Source organism: Pezoporus occidentalis, unplaced genomic scaffold, assembly GCF_034315485.1.
Source record: "Pezoporus occidentalis ecotype Australia unplaced genomic scaffold, CSIRO_AGI_Poc_V1 ctg10, whole genome shotgun sequence".
Classification (NCBI taxonomy): Eukaryota; Metazoa; Chordata; class Aves; order Psittaciformes; family Psittacidae; genus Pezoporus; species Pezoporus occidentalis.
Window position 1 is genome coordinate 9,917,499 of NW_026912779.1, and position 22,678 is coordinate 9,940,176.

At 42.6% G+C, this 22,678-nt stretch overlaps 2 long non-coding RNA genes across 7 annotated transcripts; one reads left to right on the top strand and one right to left on the bottom strand.

Moving 5' to 3' along the window:
- Nucleotides 1-37: 37 nt before the first annotated feature.
- Nucleotides 38-21,209, bottom strand: LOC134159903 (uncharacterized). 5 transcript variants are annotated; one of them, XR_009963361.1, is made up of 7 exons: nucleotides 20,671-21,202; nucleotides 20,257-20,309; nucleotides 13,942-14,042; nucleotides 12,507-12,679; nucleotides 10,318-10,433; nucleotides 1,532-1,648; nucleotides 38-527 (listed from the first exon to the last, which is right to left on the bottom strand). It is a non-coding gene; the product is annotated as an uncharacterized LOC134159903 (long non-coding RNA). The 5 variants fall into 5 exon arrangements; XR_009963362.1 differs by lacking the exons at nucleotides 38-527; nucleotides 1,532-1,648 and adding an exon at nucleotides 12,904-13,029 and having other exon boundaries at nucleotides 9,459-10,433; nucleotides 20,671-21,209; XR_009963363.1 differs by lacking the exons at nucleotides 38-527; nucleotides 1,532-1,648 and adding an exon at nucleotides 19,139-19,186 and having other exon boundaries at nucleotides 9,459-10,433; nucleotides 20,671-21,206.
- On the top strand, nucleotides 5,410-14,483 carry LOC134159925 (uncharacterized). 2 transcript variants are annotated; one of them, XR_009963365.1, is made up of 3 exons: nucleotides 5,410-5,569; nucleotides 11,523-11,720; nucleotides 13,948-14,483. It is a non-coding gene; the product is annotated as an uncharacterized LOC134159925 (long non-coding RNA). The 2 variants fall into 2 exon arrangements; XR_009963366.1 differs by lacking the exon at nucleotides 5,410-5,569 and adding an exon at nucleotides 9,105-9,231.
- Nucleotides 21,210-22,678: the final 1,469 nt, after the last annotated feature.

Consider the following 22,678-nt stretch of genomic DNA (forward strand, 5'->3'; position numbering starts at 1 on the left):
CTTCCTCTCAAATAAAGTGTTTCATCATCTTTTTCAATTAGTCTTGGTTTTATTTTTGAAATCACAGAGAGAGGCAATTACAGAGTTTCATATCATTTCATACTTGTTTTTTCCAGACTGGGAAAGGCAGGGTAAAATTAAGGGAACTAGGGAAAGGAAGGAGAGTGGAGAAGGAGAGGAATAAGAAGTTAAAAATAAGAAAAAAAAAATAAAGGAAACATGGATGGCTCATTCTGTTTGAAAGCAAGAAGAAAGAGGAGGGAAAAAAACAAATATCCAAGAAGTTTTGGTTCAAAACAAAGAAATGAAGTAAAACTTTCCAGCTGAAGCAGAGTACTCATTTTGTTTGCTTTGAAATGTTTCCTGTGGAGGTTGTTGGAAAAGGAGGAAGAAACATGTTATGGTGGGAGAGAGGACACTTGTTTCTGTGTGTGTTGAGTTGTGTGTACCTGGAGGTGCAGGCAGCATCCACCAGCTTGTTGGGAGCATAACCATGGCAAACGACTGGAGAAGGCGGCAGCTTTGAACTGGAGAATATGTAAGAAGATGTCAAGGAGCATCCTATAGCAAATACATCCTTGCAGCATTGCTGGTCCTGTCATGGGAGGGGAAGGCAGCGGCAGTGGAGGAGCAGCAGCATAGCGTGCATTAAACCATATGCCACCAGCGCATATGGCAATGTGGTCTGAAGTCTTTCAAGGCGGTTCCAACTTGGAAAAGGCTTGAAAAGTTTTCAAACGGGGTTTTTATGGTCTGCTGAAACACAAATGACCATTTTTCATTCTAGAGGGAAAGTTTATCTGGAGGAAGGAGGGTGAGAGGCAGCCACCCTCCACCCCAGTTGCCTGGTTCCTGATGCTGAGCTGGGTAGAGGAAGCATTGCAATGTGGGGAGCGTATTTCTTCCCCAGTTGTCGGCAAGCTGTGCTTTAATAGCAGCACAGCAGACAGTGCATGAAGGAACATTAGCTGTAGAAATGATCCCATTGGGAAGGAAGCTTGGAAGAGGTTTTTCTTTCTAAACTTGACACCAGGGCTGGGAACCCAGCACATGTGTGTGCAAACCTACCCAAGGACAGAAGGGATCAGACGCTAGAGATCTCACCCTCAATCAAGGCAGCTCCACTGAGGCAGGGTGGACTATCCAGGGAAGGCTTTTTTTCAGAGCTGGGCACCTCACATCATGCTGGGATGGGGTATGTGGGGCATTGGAGCAGCAGCAAGTGATGAGGGCTCATGCTGGGGAGAAATGATGCACAGCCATGGCTCAGCAAGGGGTGGACTGAATGGAGAAATAGCAGTGGAAGTAACAGCAGCACCATCCTCATGGCTTCAGGAGCTGTTGGCCTTGCTTGGCACAAGCGAGGTCACCAGTACCCACAGCCTTAATCCCTTCTGTCCAATTTGGGACACCATTCAGACAGCATGAAGAAGCAATATTGGCTTGCAGTGAAATCTGGTAAGATCCAAAAAGCACTGAATAAAATATCTAGGGGGTTGAAAAATAAATATGCTCAATGTATTTTATTTACCTGTAAAATTTTATGTCTGACTGCAAGGTGAAATGTCCAACTATATAGCAGACATCAGGGCTCTCTTATAAGTCACATGTGTGTTGGTGGTTTTCTTCTAGATTCTGCTTCTGGCATCTTGTAATTAAAGGAGAAAAACAATTTCCAGGAAAATGTAAAATAATCCCTAAATGACTGGTTAAAAAAATTAAAATCCTAAAAATTAAAAAAAAAGAGGAATAACATATCCCAAAGATGCCCCAAATGGTGCTCTTCTTTAATCTCATGGATTTGGAGAGCGTTTTGTGATTCTTGAAGGCCCACCTCATGGCCTTCTTAAAACTGGACTGGAAGAGGTATCACTCTGAATTGTGGTCACATACCCACCTCAGAGCAACTGAAGAGCATGGATTGAGTAGCACACCATCCAGCAGTGTTCCTAGCCATGGTAAATACTGCAGAGCTAGTGCCTTAGGGGAGATATTATTTTCTGGTTAAACAAATCTATCTATTGTTTTAACCAACCCAGGTTTTTTTGAGCTGGTCCCTCACAAACTCAGTCCAAGTTCACCTGAACAACCCTGGTTTTGAACTTTAAGGGGGAATGTGACTTATGATTTACTAGATAGCTATGGCAAGCCTAATGTAGTAAAAGTCTGTCATATAGGATGTGTATGGGCTACTGTGTTATAAATATTTAAGAAGTTATATGGAAACAAATAAAGTAGAGGGGTTACAGAAATCATATTAAAGCAACTAAGTAAATAGAAAGGTTAAAGTGTTTAACTCTATATGGTATAAAGGCTAAAGCAAACCAGATCTCTTTTCTAGGTACTTTTTCACTGTACAGCGGTAACTGGGCTGCATAAAAATAAGGCAAGTATTTAAAGACAGGCAAAAAAGAAAAAAAAAAGAGACATCTAAAGCATTTGGTTGGCATTGACAGCAATCATTTCAAAAAGCCCTGGAACATTTAAAGAGAATTAGAAAGGATTTTCCTGGAATCAAAGGGAGAGCACTTTCCATGGCAGGATGTGTATTTGGGTATCTGCAAAATGATTACATCAGAGCGAGCAGAACAGACTTGATCATCCAGGATTTTAAAATCAGAAGAAAGGGGTTTTCCTGTTTGGCTCCTTTTTTCTCACTCACACATCTTACAGCTTTCATTCTCCTGCCTACTTGATGGTAAAGTAACATTTGTTTTGGCACGGCGGCTCGCGGAGCACTTTGAAAGTTCCTGTGGGTCAAGCAGCTCTAGCGTGCTCTGAACCCATGGGGGTGAGCAAACCTGGAAATATTTAGGTTTAGGGATCTTTTTTTTCCATCCTAACCTAAGGTTCATTTTTAAAGAAGAAGCGAATAACTTCGTGCGTCACCGCAGTATCTGCTGCGATGCAGACAGGGCTCCTGGCTCGCCGCGTCGCCAGCCTGCCATTCCTTCAGCAATGCCAATTCCACAACCAGCGCTCCTGCCGCGCAAGCCAAAACAAGACTTTTGTGAGGATTTTGCCGTTGCAGACATTCACCCTTGCTGTCAGGCAGAAGAGAAAAGGCAGTGGAGATCCCTACACCACGGCTTGCCCTCCCTCCTTCGCACTGCTGGTGTTGGTGGTCCTGGTTCTTTGCCCCAGTCCCCCCCGGCCGGCTGGGAAGGAGTTGGGATGATGCCTTGCTAAATCATCCTGTGCCAAGGGTGCATTTCTGTTTGTGACAAACAATAAGACTATGGAGGGGAGTGAGGCAAAACATTGAAGCCAACCTTAACCCCACTGATGCCCATAGGGGTATCACCTCCCTAAGCTTCCCCTGTGGGAGGGCACTCCCTGGCCCCCCGGGAGGTGGTTTGGCTTGTGAAGCCTGCTGAGAACAATTCCCATTTTCCGTTTGTGGGTGTTTTTTTTGTCTTTGGTTTAGTTTGGGGGGGGGAAGGGGAGGGGGGGGAGGGGTTAGCTTTCTCCTGGTAGGCAATGGGTTTGGCTGATGGGAGGTGTGGGAGCAGGGGAGAGAGGACTGTGGCAGAGGGGAGCGGGAGGGAGACCCTCCCCTCGCACAAGGGCTCGCATTGGTGGGGCTCTACCCATGGGCCCTGCTCCGCGCTCCTCCCACCCAGCGATGGACAGAGGAGGTCAACGCAGGGGATGGTATGAGATCAACTGACTGGTGAGAACTGGGGGTGGGGAGAGTTGGGGAGGGTGGGGTGGGGCTTTTTCCCCATAAGTCCCAACACATGTTCAATAGAAGTTCTAAAGCTGGCAATCCGGGGTGAGCGCGGGACTGACATAGAGCAAATGCAACGCAAACAGGCAAAAATGAAAATGAAATTACATTCATCCCACTTCTACCATCTCCACGTTGTCAAATTCAGTAAACAAGCATACGAAGTGACCCAGCTCCTAGCAGAGCTGGCAATAGCCTTTTCTTTCCATTTGATGGAAAGCTTAAGCTGTTTTTAGGTTGGGGAATGCATTTTCCTGTAATTTCCCCTAACATGTTTATGAGTCGTGTACAAGATCTCCAACACTCAGGAACTGTTCTACCTTTAAAACCTTTAGTGGATTCCCATTGTGACCCATGGAAGAGGAAAGAAACCCACGTCGGCTCCGGTGGGATGCTGTATTACCCAGAGCAGTGATTCCCTGCCTGTGCCCCAGGTACTGAGGGCACTTGGCCACGCAGCTTCTCACATGGGTGTCTCAGCTCCAGTCCAGAAGTCTGTTTTTATGGAAAAGGAGGGGCAGAAAACTCCCTTCCCACTGCTCATGGAAAGCAAATAACAGTGAGAAAAGGACTGATTCACCTATTAAAATACACTCTTTTTTTCTTTTAGCAGCTGACCTTTCTTAAATTTTTGAGTATTCTTCCCTGCTACAGTTATCATCCTAAATGACGCTAACCCATCTCACTGCTACCAACAGAGAGGCTTTACAGTGCTATGGAGAACTATTTTGAAGGTACAAATCACTTGACCTAAAGGCTCTCCCTGGAGTGTCAGTGCTGTGCACTACATTTTCACTCTGCCAAACCTTTATTTAGCACATGCTAAAGAACATTTAACATTTAAAGATCCCCTCTGTACATCTTCTAAATGTCTCCATCCTTTGCTTTTAGATTAATATGTCTTCTGTGAAAATGAGATAATTGATTACAGAGCTGTATTATTTACAAATGAAGAGTTGTTCATGTATTGACCTTTCATTTCTATAGCTCAATACTAGTCCTTGTACAGCATTTTTAATTAGCAAACTGGAAACAGAAGAAAAGAGGGAAGAAAAGAGCTATTGTGGATGTTCTTAATAAAATGAAACTTTAAGATAACTTGCACATTTAAAACAGACAAAAATTAATGTTTGGTCAGAGGCTACATCCCAAGTTTCTGTTTGGAAAGAGAAAGAAATCTTCTGCTCCCAAAGGTACCGCAAGTGGAAAGGCAGTGGGAAGGGGCTGGTCAACAGACGGTAGCAAGCTTTTGCCCTTCACCCTGCTGTAGTAGCTCCTCTGCACCAGGGGACTCATTTCAACCCAATCTCTTGATGAGCAACCATCAAATCCCACCTTATCATTTCAACACAAATGGCATCAATAAAGTCAGGGGGCTAGGGCGTGTACAGAAAAGCAAAGCTACCGAACCCAGTGCCTGTAGAGCATTGAACAACATCAAAGATGCTATAAATGCCAAAGAGGCAAAACAGCATTCCCAAGCAGGACAGGGCTACCTGGCCTGTAGGGCCAGGGTGGATTAAGTAATGGTGCAGCCCAGAGCCTGGATGGGCTGGGCAATAACTGGTCCAGGCAGCACTTTTGAACCCCATCCCTAGCCACACCGCCTTGCATTCAACAGCTGTGAACTCATGATGAGTCAAACCCAGCTGAAAGAGAGATAAAGAGTAACAAAGCAGGAAAAAAAGATGAAATACGGCATAAATTTAGTCCATGGGAGTTTGAGGTTTAAAAAGAAGTATGTTCTGCTTGAGAGGGGGAAGGATACCTCGTGGGAGCCACTAACAAGCTTGGGAAAGCTTTGGATTTCAAGAATAACCAGGGAGAACCTCTCCTGCCGTGAGTCTGACATAGTCCTAACGTAAATGCTTTGGTCTGTTTGTGTCTGGTTTAGTTTGACCTCTTAAATGAGTAACTGTTTCTAATGAACCTGGAGATTTTGATGAGGAGAAAGCGTGCTGGAGGCAGGCAGCTATCAGTGGCATGCAAGCCAATCTGCTCACGGTGCTTGCTTAAGGTGGATGGTCAAAGGCAGATACTCTCGAAACGCAGGAAGCATAAACTTGCAATGCTTTAATTCCCACTAACACAAACAGACAAACAACAACAACAAAACCCCATAAAAAATACCTAAATTTAACTGAGCAATGTGCTTCTAATAAAGGACCAGCCAGACAGAGCTGGCTTCAGGTTGAATCCACTGCCCTTCCCTGGGAGGGTGAAGGAGGATTTTCCTTCATAGACGTCAATGAATTCAGACCCATAAATAGTTCAAACATAAAGCAAATAATTTTGTTTCTCAGTAACAAAGATGTTATTTAATATCCTCACAGCTATAAAGAAACTCTTGTAACTGCAGAAGAGGGGCTTTTTTAAATCTTTTTATTAATGCAACAGAAGCATATTAAAAATGTCTGTCCTTGCAAGCCTGGAGATAAATATTAAGTTTGAATAAGGTCATCAAGGAAGGATAGAGGAAAGTAATTGAGGGAAGGTTTTAAGTGTGTTTTCAGCATCCTATGGATGCAGACAAATAGTACCCGTCACTCTTCAGAGGGTCTGTTTTGGGGGACTTCTGTCCCAGGACACATGGTCTCGCATGCACTGAACCTATGAAAAAGACCACATCAGCATCTTTCAGCGCACTTTGGGGAACATGAACATGCTGCTTTGCTGGCTAAATTGCTTGCAGCATGTACTTTGTCTGAAGCACCTCAGCTACTATTTTCTTGCTAAGAGACTGGTCCTGTTCCCCTCTAAGTACCTTATCTTCTGGCCCCAGAAGTGATATCCTCTTCTTTCTGAACTCCTATTCAGTGACGTTGCAAGGAGCAAAATTAAATGTATATTCAAGGCAACTGAAACAGTTCTGCTGTTTATAGTCAGGTCTCCCATGCAAGCTAAATCATACATCTAAAACATAATCCATGGTATTATTTTGCAGGAGGCTCCCGGCATCCCCATCTTCTGTCTGTCCCTATGTCTGTGTGGAAAGGTCCCTAAACAGGGCCCATCCACCTCAAATGACCAAATTTTAGCCTTCACCATAGCTGAAAATAGGAGATGTGGGGGTCGGGAGGGGGCTGGTGCTCGAGCACAATATATCCCATACATCCAGCTTGCTGGGCTAAGCAGGACGCAGGGACCCCTCAGATGTGGAGCCAATAGGGAGCACTCCGGCTACCTGGGATTTTATAAATCTTTCAGCTATCGGTCTTTCAGAGCTCCAAATGCAAAATCCAGCAGCCCGGGATATCATGTGGATTTATGACTTGGGATTTATGAACTGGTCTGGATAAAATAAGAACTGCCTTGACATTAATTTTTTTTTCTGAGGTTTGAGGAAAAGAAATAATAAAAAAAGGAAGACCTGATTTTTTTCCCCCTTTGAAAGCTTGCTGTTCATACAAATGTAGATGCTTTGTATCTATTCAATTATTTGGGTTTTTTTCTTACTACCTGCGTGCTGCCTGGGGCTGGAAGTTGAGCAGCACAAGCAATGCTGCTCTCACAGGGCTTCCTGCCTGGCAGGAAACGCTCAAGAAAACACGGTCTTGAGGCACTCCCAGCCCTCAGTGCCTCAAGCAGCATTTCCCGGGGCTGCTCCTGGCATTGGGAAAGGTGCCGGTAGATGTTAGGGAGGTTTCTGGATGTTTCCAAGCAGTAGGGTTCCTCCCCACAACGCCACTGCCCCAGCTCTTACTTGCTTTCATCACTTTTCCCTTAAATAATTTTGGATCCCTTGTTGTTTCTCACTTGTGGCAAGCTGGGGCTTTAGGGGTGTGTGTATAACATGCACATGTAGGTGTGAGTGTACATTGTGTATGTGTGTGTACACATGCACCTATTAATGTGTGTACATTTGTACAGCTACAAATAGGCAATATGTGCGTATCTATGTATGCATGTACATATAGGTATGTGCCTAATTACAGCTGTATAAACATACACGTGCACATATACATTTATGAGAAAGCATTATGAATAAAAATGTATCCTAATTTTTCGATCAGAAACCAAGACAGAAAGCAAAACCAAACATTTTATCGGTTCTGTTGAACTGTATGTACTTTGCATGAGAGCCTATCCCCAAAGACTTTCTATCATGTAACTTACGGCCTTCCTTTTAATTTTTCTCATCTTACAAAGAAAGAAAAGATGGTGTTTACCTTGGCCAGGAGGAAAAACTGTCACATGTATTTTTGCCACCTATTCTGATTGATCCTTTCGTACCTTTGCCCACAGTTTGTGGGTGATTTCCTTCCTGGGATCCCAGAATGTATGTGTATGAATCCCAGTGTATGAATAAAGCTCTTCGTTCTTTTATGGATAAAGGTACTCACTAGGAAAACAAACAAACAAATGTATATTCCTAGCCTTTCAGCCTCCCACCTTCCCCATCCCCTTGGGCACAGACTTATCCATGTACTATCACTGCCAAACTGTGCCAACACCTTCACCCCAGGTTGCTGAAACCTTTGCATGCATCCTTCACCTCCTCCCACCTTGAACTGACACCATGTAGATGCTGATAATGCCGTGTTTATCCTCTACATGAGACCTGCACACACTGGTGAGTGTTTCCTAGGGCTTCTACCAGCCTCCTAAGAAGTAAAGGGAGGCAAGGGAGGGTAATGTGATGAAGGATACCTTCACCCCTTCACTCCTACCACCCCTGGTGGTGCTCCAGCCACAAAGATGATGCCAGACCAGCGCTGGGGAAAAGGAGATGATGCTCCCAGAGCAGCTCAAGTTTTGCTCTGTGGAGGAAATCTGCTTTCCCACAGCTTTTAACAAGCTTTTTCATCACATCTGGTGCCTGGATAACCTAAGGTGAAGGTGTTCATCCTGGCCAAGACATTAAAATCAACTGATCAAACCCTTCCAGCCCCTACCCTGTGGACCATGTCTTTGAAATGCAATAGACTCAGTCTAAGGAATGTCAGCAGGTTACTCTTTCTGGGTCTGAAGTAAAATATTTTTCTTAGATTTTAATTACCACGCATCCAGGGTGTTTTTCAGCTTGACTTGCATCCCAGGAATAATTTGATTTGGAGATTTTGTTTGAAATAAAATCAGTCACATCGCTGGCACCCAGAGGAGGGCAGGTGGCTCTTGCTGTGACACTGGAGATGTGGTACTCCGCACCAGCAAGGGTGAGGGAGGACACCTGCAGGGATGTCCCAAGCCTCTTACCCCTCTCCCTGCAGCACACAGCACTAACAAACCCCACCAAAATCGTTGTGCCAAAAGCACCTTCACTTTTGGCTGCTTTGTGCCAGTACATGGCTCCTGTCCTTTCCTGTGCCGGTACCACTTCCTGCGTGGTCTTGCCATTAAAAATCATCTTTCCATCCGAGGGCAAGGGAGGAGGCTCAGGGCAGGCTCTCGTGCAAGGCACTGAATGTCTGGACCCTGCTAAGTTCAAAGGCACCCTCCCTCCTGCCCTGAGGAGGGATGTAGCTGGCCAGAGGATGGCTGGAGGCCACACAGACGGGAAGGTATGTAACAATCCATTTATCACTTTGCAAATATTAGTGCTGCTCGCATTTGCTGCAGCAATATTTCTTCTTGGAAATTGGTGAAGTGAGTAATAACAATGTTATTTATTCTAAGACCTTGGAACTGAGAAGCAATAACAGGGGGGACTGTTCCCTTGAAAGCTTCAAAGGTGCTGGAAATAAAATGGGGGGGGGGGGGAATAGACCAACAAAGGTCTGGAGGAGAGAAAGCCATCGAAAACCTCTTGTTTAATTTTGTTGCCCCAAAAGTAATAAAATGCATTTTGTAATGGTTTGTATATAAACAAGGAGGGGTGGGAGAAGGGCAAACATCTCAGGTTCATCTCTCACTGGCACATCCTGCAAGGCAGCAGAGCTTTCCTTTCTCTGTCCTGCAGAGCTTACCCCCAGCGCCTGCTGGCACCTCAGGTTTTGTCACTAGCGAAGTGCCTCCTTCATCACAGAGTCTGCCTGTTCTCTTCCATTCCTTTTCTTCAACCCCCCTCCACCCCCTGCCTTGCATCCCTTATCTGAATATATAAGGCTGCCCTTTGCTCAGATTTATGGGTTGGGGCAGCTCTGTGTGTATTTACAGTCTCCTGACCTGCAGACCTACAGCTGAACAAGAGCAGGAGGAAACCAGGGCCCATTCCATAAACAGAGACAGATACGAGGGGGAGGCAGCAGGAATTGCGAGCAGCACTTAACATTTTTAACTATTTGGCCAAGCCAAGGAATTAGTGATTAGATTAGAGGCAAAGAAAAATGAGAAGCGGGGTTAAAGATTTGAGGAGGTGGAAGAGGGCAGCAATGGCCAAGAGTGGCCCTCAGGTTTGGTATGGGGAAAAATTAAAAGTTACAAGGATTTTATAAAAGGTTTTCCAGGGCAAAAGGCAGCAAGGATGAAAGCGAATCTCCAAAGTGTTTTAATCAGAGCCGTGCTTTCCTTGGGTAGAGCTGAACAGCGCTTTTCAAGTCTAATTACCTTTTGAGGAGGTAGATTACTTAGTCTGTGTTTATTCAGGTACTAATTGCCTCAGATTAAGTAAAAGAAAGCCTGACTCGATGATAATAAATATTTCTTACATCCGTATCTATGGGTTGGTTTGTTGGCAGAAATTCGGTGCAGATGAGACATATTTCAAAGGGGCCAGAGAATTACTTGACTTCTCCAAAGCAAAGGCAGCAAAAGTGGCAACAACCTGGAAAATAAATAAATGAAATGCAACGTATGTAGGGGTCACGATATAGCATAAGTATATCAACATGATGAACAGCTTTGATGAAAATGGTAAACAAAACCACCCTCTCTTCCTGTGGCTTGTTTTACATTGCAATAAACCACTGACTCTATAACCTATCAGAACATGCTGAGATTTTATGCATCATTTCCAACTACTATTTGAACATTTGGTTTAGAGTAGTCATGAACTATAATTAATGGGACTTTTTTTTTCCTGATAAAAAGCATGCTTTATTGTATTTTATTACCTGTTGGTCCAAAGCTCCATATAGATGACGTAAATTCATTGTAGGTTTTAGGATGGGGATAAAGGGGGGGGGCTTTTGCACGTGATTATGATGAATTAATGTTCACCATTTGTAATCAAACCCAGAAGCTGAGCTTGCAATGCCCCTTCCAAATTCTCTTTGCTCCTAGGAGCAAGCTGGTAGCACCGGGACGCCAAGATTTCGGCCCAGCTCAGCCTGCCAGGAGGAGGGGGGGGGGAGGAAAACGAACCCAGGCACCACAAAGACCATTGAGATGAATGGCTCTATTTTATGAGCCATAAAAGTTTTATTCATCTTGACACCGAAACAGGTTTAGGCAGCGAGTTGACACGCCTTAAATAAATAAGTGGAATTAATTCCCCGGCTCTTGAAACAATAGCAGCGTGCCCGTAACGCTGAGAGCTGCCCTGTTGTTTCCCGTTGCTGCTCCATATTGATATTATTTGTGGGTTTGGTTTTTCTTTTTCCTCTGGGGCCTGGTTGCTCCACTTCAGATTCTTCCCCTGTTTTATTAGAGGTTGAAAAAGGTTCAAGACCTGGTTGTACCGCTGCTCCCACCGACAGCTAAGGAACCAGTTTGGCGTCTGGTTTGTCTGTTGTTTTACTGCTGACCTTCAAATCAACTTTCCCCCCTGACCCCAGGAGGCATCTATCATGACAAGAGGCTGTTTAACACAAATGGTGCCCATTTATAGGGGAAGAGAGTCAGAAGATTTCCTTGGTTGTTGGTTTGTGTTTTTTTGATGAAGAATTTGGTTTTTTCACCCCTCTTTTCTCAGTCACCACAGGTGAAATCCCTCCTAGCAGCTGGCTTATGAAATAATGCGAGGGGAGGCCTTAATGAGCTGAAAGCACCCTCAGCTGGAGATAAATATATGCAAATGAGATGCACAAACAAAGGAGCCCGGACAGAGAAATATCTGCAATTCCAGCAAAATGCTGCCTGCAGCTAGAAGATGAACAGCTTTGATAAAATGGTAACAAAAAGCACCTTTTTCTCCTCCAGCTTGTTTTACATTGCAATAGAGCATTGTTATTGTAACCCATTGGAGCATGCAGAGGTTTTCTACCCGCCGCTTCAAGAAAAAAAAAAAAACCTGTTTAAACATTTGTTTTTAAGGCATTCATGGGCTATGAGCAATGTGATGGCTTGGGGTTTGTGGTGGCTTTGGGTGGAGAATTTTTGGGAGGGGGTGGTTTGGGCAGGGTGGGTGTTTTGGGGGTATCTTTGCTTCTTTTTAGCTGTTTTTTAATGGGTTTTTTTTACCTGTTGGTCTCTCTCTGGCTCGGGTTGGTGGTGATTTTTGTTGTGCTTTGCAAGGGAGGGTGGCTGCTGCTGCTCTAAAAAAAATCAGTTTTGCTTTCAAATTTGGAGGGAAAATCCAAGCTGACAAGTAGTGAGAAGCAGCTCGGGGCGGGGGGAAGAAGAGGGGGGGGGGAAAACAGACTTGAACATTCACCAAGCAGCACCCAAACAGGCAGCTTTAATGAAAGCAATCAAGCCTCTGAGCTAATTCAAAGACAGACATCTAACATGCTGATTTTAATAAGCTTTTAAAAGGCAATCTCTACCTTTTAAAAGTCGCTCTTTTTAATTTAATTGGCTTTTTTTTTGGGGGGGGGGGGTTCATATATTGCCAAAACAAACACAGCCACTAAAATATGTTTTCAATATGTATAAGTAGCATATCTAGACAATGTTTTAAATTAGCCCCGTATTTTGGGGATGGGGGACGGGGAGGGGAGGAAAGAAAGAGGCTTACTTTGGATGAGTCAAAGACATTTTCCAAGCAGGGCTTGTCATGTCAAAATAATACCTTTATATTCTCACCCTGCCTTTATGAATCCTCCCGTGTGAATGTGTGAATATCTCTTTACCTATAGGCTTCCTCAGGAAACAACCCCAATACTGCCTTGGAGATACACAGGTTACTTTCTAAGAGGCAGATGAGAAAAAGGCAGAGGAAATACAGTACTGTTTAACTTTTAACCTTACAATATCATTACGGATTTATAAACAGAGCATAAACAGCATAAAGTTTAGAGGGCCCTTTACTCAAGGCACTAACCGCAATTTTTATGTCTGGCAAGAAGAAGAAAAATAGACTTACCTTTAAAAAAAATCCCCCTTTTACTAGGTTCTGTGGCTTTGGCACTTACAGATGTTAGAGCAGGCAAGTGTCGGATTTCCCGATGTCAAAAAGATTTCCTAATTTCTCATAGACTTCTCCTGTTGCTTTTTTGGCCCGATGTGAGAGTCGTGAATTTAATTTGTGGGGCTGCGTGCTGGAAATCGGGATATACACATATGTGTGCTTTAATGAACCCTAAAACCTAATAGAGAGTTTTAGGGTTCTAAACTCTCTGCCCGCGGTTCCCCCAAGCACAGGATTTCAAGAGTTAATAAAAACTTGGTGATATTAGGAAGGCTTTCTTTTTGCAGCCCAGGTTTCTAGCAGCATAATTATGTTCAACTGCTGTTGTTTGAAAAGGGCAAACAGCATCTTAGGCACAGAACAATGAAATTACAGCTGAGATTTAGGTTAGCAAAAGCCGTCTTCTGCAGGCTTTTATGATTCATTATTTCCCATTAAATACAGTATTAGAAGTGTACACCAGATAGCTCATGGTTGCTGCGCTCAGAGCACATTATCTATATTACACAGGTCTGGGGAGCAGAATTAGAAAACTTTGGGGGAATGAGCAATATGTGTTTGCTGATAGAAGTACCATATGGCTCATCTTCCTCAATTGCTTTCATTGCGACTCTGATGCTGGAGAAATTAAAGTTTTATTTGATGTGGCACAGCTTAATGAACTGTCTTCTGTTAGGAAAATTGAATATGTTTCCTGTTATTTGAGCACAGAGCCCTCATGGTTTTGGCTGATGAGGGATGCATTATGTATTGTTTATTTAGCATTTTGAAAACAAAAGCAGATATTGGAGGTAAAATTGATTACTGCAGGATGTGTTATATAATCACATTTTTTTCTTTCTTTCTTTAAATTATGGCCTTGCCTATTATTTTTGTGACGGCATTTTTCTGGTGTTCCACCCCCCTCCAAAAAAAAAAAAATTGGAGGAGGGGATGTTGAGGCAAAGTATATAATCTCTGCTTTGTTTGAATGCAACACTATACTTTTTAAAGCTTAAGGAAGGACATGAAGGAAAGAAAGCTCACTTATACATGTATTAACCTGCAGGCCCAGTGGCTGCCGTGCCGTCGGTCTGCAGATGCTTGAGGACCGCGCATGCACCAGGCTGTGTCATTAGAGGAAGACTCATTCCTCCATCCTAGCTGTAGGACACAAAGAGGGGAATATCCAGACTCCAGTAACCCAATACCCCAAATCTCACATTTCTAAATATACCTGAGAGAGTTAATTACAAAATGTTAATGCCTGGAGGGGAGGGGGTGGATATAAACGGAGAGGATATAGGAAAATATCGTGTGGAGCAGGGCCCACGTTACCTGGCACTGCAACATCAGTCATTTATCTGTGGCAAGAAAAGTTATTGATGGAAAGATGGCTCAGATCAAAGGCAATGTGTGGTTTTGCCTTTGTTTTATGGCATACACAGCTTCACACACACCAAGGAGTACGTGCCCTACCCATACCACTGGGGTGGTTAACAACAGAAAGGCCAGTGATAGCCAAGGGCTGTGTGTACTAACCCCTCTTCTCCCCAAGTTTGTGAGCAGACAGCTGTTTTTAAACTATGAAACTTAAGGAAAGAAAAATCCTTGGAGTATGTTATTCTTATTAATTCCACTTTTTTACTTGTTGGAAATCCTGCTGCATGACACCCTCTGATCTCCCAGAAAAAGGCTGGTGGGGGGACAGGGTGAGGGCTTAGTGGAAGGTAAAAACTAGCTGGGGAAGCTCAGTGCTTTTTTTTTCTGCCCTCCACCCTGCTCTGACAAAAAGGCAATTTGTCTTGTGTGCCCCACGACGTTTGAGGACTCTGGCAAACGTGCATGTTAAACAAGCCCTGCTCAGGATCTAAATACCATCCATTAAAAGAGAAAGTCCCAACGTGTTTATAGCAGTGGGCCAAGGCGCGCAGCCCTCGCTCCGGCAAAACTCCCATTGACGTCAGCGGGGCTTGTGCTTATGCAAAGAGTGCAGGATGCTGCCCTGTACCTTAAGGAAAAGGGGGGAAAAAAAGAAGAAGAAAAAAGAAATGAGTTGTATTGGAAGGAGGATGTTGCTCTTTAAAATGTCTTGGACCAAAGTGGTTAAGCAAAGCCTGTACAAACAGTGACGATAAATATTTTCCATTCTGTATAGCTCTTCAAACAGTTCCCTGCTGTAATTTCAGATGAGCTCAAAAATAAATAAATTATTGCATGAGGGAGAGAATTAAAAAAAGAAAAAAGAAAGAGAAGGAAAAAAATTACGTTGCAACCAATGCTGAAACCACAAAAACTTCATTTTTCTCAGCCAGATCTATTTCCCGGAGAAGAAACCGGTCGGGTTTTATGAAAGGCTGCTCCATGACAGGAGCCTCCTTTGAGGAAGACCATTATGCATTGTTATCAGCATGGCGTAATTTGACTGTTGACAAAGTATCTGTGGCAGTGAGAATGAAAGCAGTTAGAAGTGTGGCGGGTTGTAATCAAGAAGATGCTTAGCTGTGCAACGCTGCATCTTGAGCAGATTTGAATCAACATTGCCTTGAGGGGACACACACACACACATACAAAAAAAAAAAGTCCATTAATTTTTCGTGGGAAAATTAGAGTGGCACTTGATGAAGTGAAATTTGACATGCGTTAATTGCTCCGCAGCTCTCCTAATTAGAGATTTTCAAATTCTTTTACTGCTGTCAGGCTGATGCCGCATTGTCTTGCTGGACAAATAGTAAAATTGCAGGTTGGGTTGATCAAGAAGTTGGACTTGGAGATATTGGACCCTGTCTCGTTCGCTGTTGATCATCATTTTCATAGGAGGGTTGGGGGTGTTGTGGCCTATGAAGGGCATTTGGGGAGAGGAAAAAATACAATAAAATCCTTCATCCTGATGAATAGAGAATCAATGATTTAACAGAGCTTGTTTAAAAAAGATTAAAGGAACGCAAGAAGTGGACAATAAAGCAACGGAGTTGCAAATAAACCTTTAACCTTTGTTAAATCTATGTCTTGCATAACATTTCAAATACAATTCTGTTTATAATAAAGCTACTAAATTCAGTTTATTTTTTTCACGCATGTTGTTCACATTGTGGAATGTGGAGGCAAGGGGTGGGATTCAGGTTCCTGCATGTGTTTTGCCCTGACCTGAAAGGCAGCGTAACAAGACCACATTTTATATCAAAAGCTAGTTAGAAGGTTGTACCAACACAAGTATTGTGCCGGTTCTGAAAGCATGATTTTGCCTCTGCTGCTTTTGGTTTCCCATCTGACACACACACCCCACACCCCCCCAGCCTGATCACTGCTCCCCACCCTTAGCCTTTGAACCCCTCTTAATTCATTAACATATTGAATTTTTTCAATTTTCCATTTTCGTGCAATAACAATATTAATGCCAGGGCCAAGGCCTGATTGGAGCTAAATTACTTGTTACCTGCTGGCATTTATTTATATGGCATTGAATTATAAAGCTTTGCTATTGTCATGCCTTGGGCGAATTGTTTATGACACCAGTAATAGGAGTAATTGTTATTGTTGAAATTACCTGTCAGCTACCCATAGCAGTGGCCCTTGTCCCACTGACAAATAGTGACAGGGGAGAGGGATCCTCCGCACGTCCTCCTGATGACTTCTCCTCTGATAATAAGGAGTGCAGGGCCTCTGATAATTTGCCTGTCACTGTTGAGTGCAGCTCAGAGAGAGTTGGCCAAATTGTTGTCATTCACTTTGACAAAGACAGCAAAACGCTCTGGAGCAGGAGGAGGATTATCAAAATAAATGAAAGCACTCGCACGTCCTTTGTTTTGGGTTTGTTTTTTTCCCTCCCCATTCCCGCTTGCCTGTCTTTATGCCAGAGTTGTAAAAATGGGAATACATTTCTTAGCAGTGCGACTTCAGAGGCAGCACGAGCGGGAGAAACGACAGCACAAGGGCTTGTGCAATTTGCTTTCTGTTTGCCTGAAATGTTTTGGTTTCTATATATAAATTAAATTCTTTATATTTTTTCCCCCCTTAAGGCTCTCTGTGTTTCAGCAATTACCAACTGTCATTGCAAGAGAAAGGGCGGTGTTTCTGTTGGGCGCATTTTGGTTTATTCTTTCATTTTTCATAGTAGCATTTCTTTCAGCTCTTCTTCTCTTGCTCTCATGCCCAGCACCATAAACCACCCCCAGTGCAGCAGCCTGCGGGGTCTACAGCTTTTTGCCCCCCTGAGCTATCGCAATATCAGCCGAATTATCTTCACAAAAATATCATTTCCTCTAGGAAAGGAGGTTCTGCCGCTGATAAAGCAAGCAGGGGTTGGTTTGCTGCTGCAGAGGGCTGCTGCTCACAATGCTTTGCGGAGAGGCGGCGTTATTTGTCAGAGCCCATCTATTTAAAAAAAAAATAGAAAATTACAAAAACTCCCCCTTCACGTCCTGCGCCTGGTGCGCATGGCAGGACACACGCACTCAGCAGAGACTTGCTGCCAATCACACCCTGACACCGCTGAGGAAGGGGGATATCTTACACCATTGCAGCAGACGGAATGAATCAGGGGTGGTCGAAGCATGGGTTTGGGGTGAGCACATTGCACCCTGCTCAAGCCAGCATCACCCACCCTGCATCCTTCACAGCTCATCTTATAATAGCAGTAATTTCCCCTTTATTGGACTTTACACTCAGGTAATAGCTACCTGGAGCAAGCAGCACCTTGAGGGCTGCTCTAGGCCCTTTGCCCCCTGTATCCTGCCCCTATCCAACCAGCAAAACCTCCCACCAACTCACCAATGCATCATTTTATTAGCTGTAATGACACAGTTTGGTCCACCTAAATACCTGCGGGCAGCACCTCACCCCTTGATTTGTACCCTGAAGGAGTCAATCCGAATCATTGCCACCAGGAAATTTCAGCAGCTGCAAATAAATCTACCAAATTCGAGTCTTTCATTTGTAACCATTGGGCTCAAATGCATAATTTAGCCAAATTATCAGCTGCCTCCATCTTCCCAGGGAACGAGTGCAAACAACGTTTTAGGAACAGACATATAAATTTAGTAGGGTTTTGAATAATTGATAGGCTCGTGTGACAGAAGATAGAAACTTATGTTTCTAATCATCCCAAAGCATTTCTCCTTCCTTCCACCCCCCAAAATGAAGTCACTTTGTTTGCAGTTAAATATACGGAAGATGTCCACTTAACAAGTATAAAATTGTGATAGCATTAAGAGGTTATCCGCAGTAATAAAAACCGGGGAACATGCCTGGGAATGTGATCTGTAAGGCAGATAATTTTTAAGGATGGGGCTTGTCCTTGCTTTGTCTGGGGAGAGGCACGTTAGTGATCCCAGGAGAGAGCGAAGGGGCGGGGGGGAAATAACGCAGGGTTCCAAATGAAGATATTTAAAATGTGCAATGTATTTCAGATAGTTACTGTAAGCTGCTGTTTGATGTTTTTCCTATAAAGCCTAAATTAAGCCTCCTAGAAACGGCTGCGTATCTCCAGCTTCTAGCTGCCTCGAAAAACAAGATACATTCTAAACGGCTATAGTACCGATACTCCAGAAGACTTTAACACACGAGAGCAATCGTCCTCCCTCTATTTTCTCCCTCCGTTCTTAATGCAGCCCCAGCATCAAGATAACCCACCTTTAAATTTCAAGCTCATTTGAAATGTAAACTTTTAGCAAATAAGCAATGGCTTATGGAGCCAGATCGCCACAGCGACTGGCAGCAAATTCCTTTTTCTCCCTCCCTCCCCTCGGCATAAGGGGTTTGAAATACCCATCAGTGTCAAAAGAAACTGCGCAGATCGCTGCTACTCTAAATAAGGCAGAGCAATGTTCAGAAAAAAAAAACCTACCCCCAAAAAAATAAATCGCTCGATGGATTAAATGACATTTCTGTACCATGTCAGTGCGGGTGACAAAGTGTCATGTTTTGCATCATTTCGAAAAGATATTCTTCAAACACATTTGGTGTATAAACAGGCAGCGGGCTTTTGTTTGAAACATTTAAGATCAAAAGTTAGGGGAAGAACAATTAATATTGCCTATTAAAATCCCCTGTTATTGTTAGAGATACATTTTGTGGTTACTGACTATAAATAAAAGCAAAGGAACAGAGCCATGGTTTCTCACCACTGCAAATACAAAAAGGCAATTTTCAGTTTTTTCTTTTTTTTCAGTGTTTTCCTCCACGTTGCTCTTAGATGTGTTTGCTGAATAAACAGGATTAACTGTATTTAAAACAAGAGATAAAGAACAGCTTTTTATTACACTGAACAGTCTGCAGGGTTTCCACGCTCCTCTGAATGCACTTCATGCCTGAAACAAAATATCCATATTTTACCTTTTTTAATGACACTGTATAGAAAAGGCAAAATATCCTTGTAATAATACAAATACAGAATCAACAGGAAATGGTAAAAAAAATAAAGAAAAAAAACATTTTTTACCATTTCTTTTTCTGGCCAAACACTGAGTGATCTATGTTTTTTTTGTTTGCAGTTTTGCAGCAGGATAAGAAACGAGGGCAGAAAGTATTCACTTCGCTGAAGGAGCTTTCCCTTTCCTTTGGCTGCAAAAACTCACCGAGCGCTCTTAATACAAAACTAATGGCAAGAGTGTGATCTGAAGAGCCAGCCTGCTATCAGCTGAATTTCAATGGAGGCTCTCTCAAAAAATAGGTACAAAGAAAAGAATTTAGACAAATTTGCCTCTTAACCTTTAAAGATTTCCTGCCTATTCCAGTATGTCCTTTATTACATTAATTTTTTATTTAAATTACACCATTAACTGGATATGAATTTATCAAGAATACATATATTGATTTATAAAACAGTATCATTAATTATTATAATAGCTAGATGTAGCTGATATTACAAAGCCATTTAAAGGTTTTTAATATAACTTGGACATACATAGATAGATAGACATTATGGACAAGACTACAATTTAAATTGGCTACCAGCAGTTAATGAAATCCGTGATTTATCTTCTCGTTTAGAGATTGATTATATTGTTGCTTTGTAAAACTATTTATTTTATGCCATTTTTCAAAGGATGTCTCAATAAAAGAAAAAAATAAATAAAATATCCAGCCAAGTCTCAAAGTGTATTTTGGTTTATACTTTCTTTTTTAATGCTGCTACTGCTAATTTATTACAAGTTGGGTAACTTGTCACCTTCATGAAGAACTGGCTTTGATAGTAGCTCGGTTTGCAAATGCACAATTTTATATATTTAGATTAAAAAAGAAAAGAAAAGAAAAAAAAAGAAGCTGTCTTCCCAGCAACATCGTGTTTATTTCCTAAACCAAAACCCAACAAAATGCCTTCCTGGCACAGATTTTTTAGGCATATTTTTTGTTTAAGCTGTGGAAAAATGGGACTTACCCTAGTGCTGCAAAGCAGTCAGTCATGGAGAACATTTTGATTTAAAATGCAATCTGAAGAGAAGAAAAAAAGATAAAAAAAAAAAGGAAAAAGGAAAAAAGATAAAAAAAAAGAGAAGGAATGATATAAACACCGCTTTCAAGTTACTCCTAAAATGTTCCTAGCTTAACTAATACATTGAAAGTTTAAATCTTTACACATTGTTCTTGAGGGGCTATGTCTCTTGACTCTTTATTTATATCACTTATTCTTGTCTGGCAACATATGTTACCGATTTATTATAGTATTTTTTTACTGTTAGCCAGACAAATGTAAGGACTAGCTGAGGAGGGGTAGTTGCATCTGATGAGTTTAACAATTGCAGGGCATCCTTTAGGGGTAGCCAATGGGCTCTTTTGAAGCTATAATACTCACCATTAACCATTTTCATGCTGACATATTTTTATTGTCGAAGTTGGGGCTTCCCCTGTTGTCAGCCTCTTTTGTTTTCAGTGGCTTCGCAGGCAAAGTGGATGGGGTGGTTGAGAGTGGTTCATCCAGGAAAGGCTTTAGTAGGCATTTCAGACCATGCTCCTATAGCTTGGTATATAAATCTGCATAGTGTCCCCCGCGACTGAATAAAAGGCTGTGCAGAAAATAATACTTTAAAAAATCTAATTCTATAACGCATGACAAATGCAAGCAAACACTAACCATATGCAGTCAGATTTCTCAGTGCTATTACTGACACCAAAAGGTAACAGGGAGGAAGACTTTTCCCATTAAAGCAAAATCCCCTATATTCTTATTTTAAATGGGTACACCAACAGCAGAGGGAGAACCTGCAGGGGCAGGTGGTAGGCTGGATGTTGCATTTTACATATGGCATTTTTAGGTGACCCATTCTGAAGTAAGAACTTGAACTCTCCCCACCTTTTGCTTTCTCCTAATCTTATGTCCTCTCTCTTTGTTCAATGCCAACAAGTTCATGCAATTCCATTGGAAACCATACCCCCATTTGTTGTTTCACTGCTGGAGCCCCAGCTCAAGCTTCTGGAAACCAACATGTTCGTACAAGCTGCGAGCATGTAATTCCTAACATAAAACCACAATCACAATGTCCATTCTTTCGATGCTAGAGCAGACCATACACCCACCAGCATGTCCTACTCTATATGAGGTGCCCAATGTGGGATGCTCAGAAAGGATCACAAAACACACTGTAGGGCATGCTCTGAATTTCCTGCTGTTGGAATTTAGTCAGGTCTTTAAGGTAGGAGACAGCTCCAAGAAGTTGGGTTTAACTTCCCTTACATCTGCAAGAAATGGGAGAAGAGGCTGTGTAAAGCTAACATGAGATCATAAGTCCATAGCAATGATCGTCGTCTGGGGAAAAAGATGCAACAAGCAGTGTTTTGGGTGGAATATGAGGTGTTTCAGGTAGGATAAATATAGGAATTGCAATTAAACTCACAGGGCTGTCTTGACAAGAGGAGATTGAGTTGGTAGACCAGGACATGTCTCCTGGTAGCACTAGTGGGTCCTTGACCACAAGATATCATTTTAACTGGGAAAAGAACAAGTGCTCCATTTTTTTTTGTTTGTTTTGACTTTAGAACAGTTCAGCTGTCCTGGACTGATTTTTTGTTTGTTTGGGTTTTCTTAATTAAATAATGGCCAGACATTCTCTCTACTTATTACAGGGGACTTTGGGAAGAAACTGAACTTCCTAAAGTAGGTCTGGATTCAGCAGCATGCAAAACGCACGAAAATGAAGATTTTTCTTTTCTATCACATGACTCTAGTGTAACATGTTTATTTAATGTTATTTTTTTTCAAATTACAATTTATTTATACTTTGGTGCACCTCCTGCAAAAATTTACAACCCCAAGTGATTCTTTGGAGGCAAGTTTCACCCTCCCGAATGCCAAAGGCACACGATGGAAAAGTCTGCAGATGAAATGAGCACATCAGGACTCCTACAATCGAGGGTTTGAAGTCTTGACTTTTCCCATTTCTCCTGAAATGTTTTATTTAGGCAGGTGTCACTAGTGTCCTGTGCAAACATCAAATATTTGGTGGTGTTATTGAAGCTTGGAGTGCGTAGATTGTTACCTATTTAATTTTCTGTTGTAAGGATATTGCAGACAACTTCATAATTAAGCTAGCAACCTCCCTTAAACGGTTTATCCCCCTCAAACCTAGTTTGTTTTTCTGTTGGGGAGGGAGGAACAGGGAGCGCGGCTCGGTCTCTCAATCACTCTCTTTCTGTTTTGTCCATCACCTAGGTTTCTTTCCCCTGTTTTTGACCTGCACTTTTTCTGGATCAGACACTGGCAGGTTGAGAGGTAATAAGAACCAGATGGACATAGTGCAGAAATTGCCCAAATGGGTACGAGAATGTGGGGAGCTGTCAGGCATGGAGAGAAGCTGGAATTTTTC